Source organism: Physeter macrocephalus, chromosome 17 (assembly GCF_002837175.3).
Source record: "Physeter macrocephalus isolate SW-GA chromosome 17, ASM283717v5, whole genome shotgun sequence".
In the NCBI taxonomy this organism is placed as follows: Eukaryota; Metazoa; Chordata; class Mammalia; order Artiodactyla; family Physeteridae; genus Physeter; species Physeter macrocephalus.
This window is the reverse complement of record NC_041230.1, coordinates 2,752,639-2,753,463: the sequence shown is the minus strand read 5'-3', so window position 1 is coordinate 2,753,463 and position 825 is coordinate 2,752,639.

Here is an 825-nt window from a genome sequence, read left to right as displayed (position 1 = left end):
ATGGGGATGGGGGTAGGGAGCAGGGGCTGGGGATGCGGGTGGGGGAGGAGGCAGGGGTATCCTTTATCTCCGACCTCCTTCATTCGTCTGAGACTGGCCCCTCTCCTATTTTTCTCCGGCTTTCTTTTGATGCCTCTCCAGTGTCTACCTCTGTCTCGTTCCCTGGGTCTCTCTCTCTCCCAGTCTCGGTCTCTCCCCATCTGTCTCTCTCTCTGGGCCCCTCTCTTTCCTTCTGCATCTGCCTTTCTGTCTCCAGGCACCTTTTGTCACTCAGACCCCTCTCCCCTAAATTTTTAAAATTTTCTCTCTTCTCTCTCTCTCTCTCTAGCATTCTTCTCGCTGTTAAGACCTTTGCCCCATCCCCAATATCTCTCCCCACTTTCTTTCTCTCTCTCTCTCTCTCTCTCTCTCATCCTCGCAGTCTCTCTCTGTCTTTCTCTCCCCATCTGGCTCTCCTCCCCCTCTCTGGATGACTCTCCCTCTGTCCCTTCTCTCCTCCTGTTACCCAGATCCTGACCCCCCATCCTCTCCCTCGCCCCACTCTTTCCCCACCCTCTCCCCATTTCTTCCCCGGTCTCTGCGTTTCTCTGTTTGCATCTCTGCCTCTGTCCCCTTCTCTCTCTGGATATTTCTCTCTCTCTGTGTGTGTGTGTCTCCCTCTCCAACTTCCTTCTGCCACCAGCCGCTGCCTCCCCCAAATTTCTCCCTCCCCCATTTCTGTTTCCCCGACTCTGGGTCTCTCTCTTTCCGCTTCTCCTGGCTCTGTCTCTCTCCCTCCCTCTCTGGGTCTCTCTCTTTTTCCCCAGCTTCTTTCTGCCACCCAGA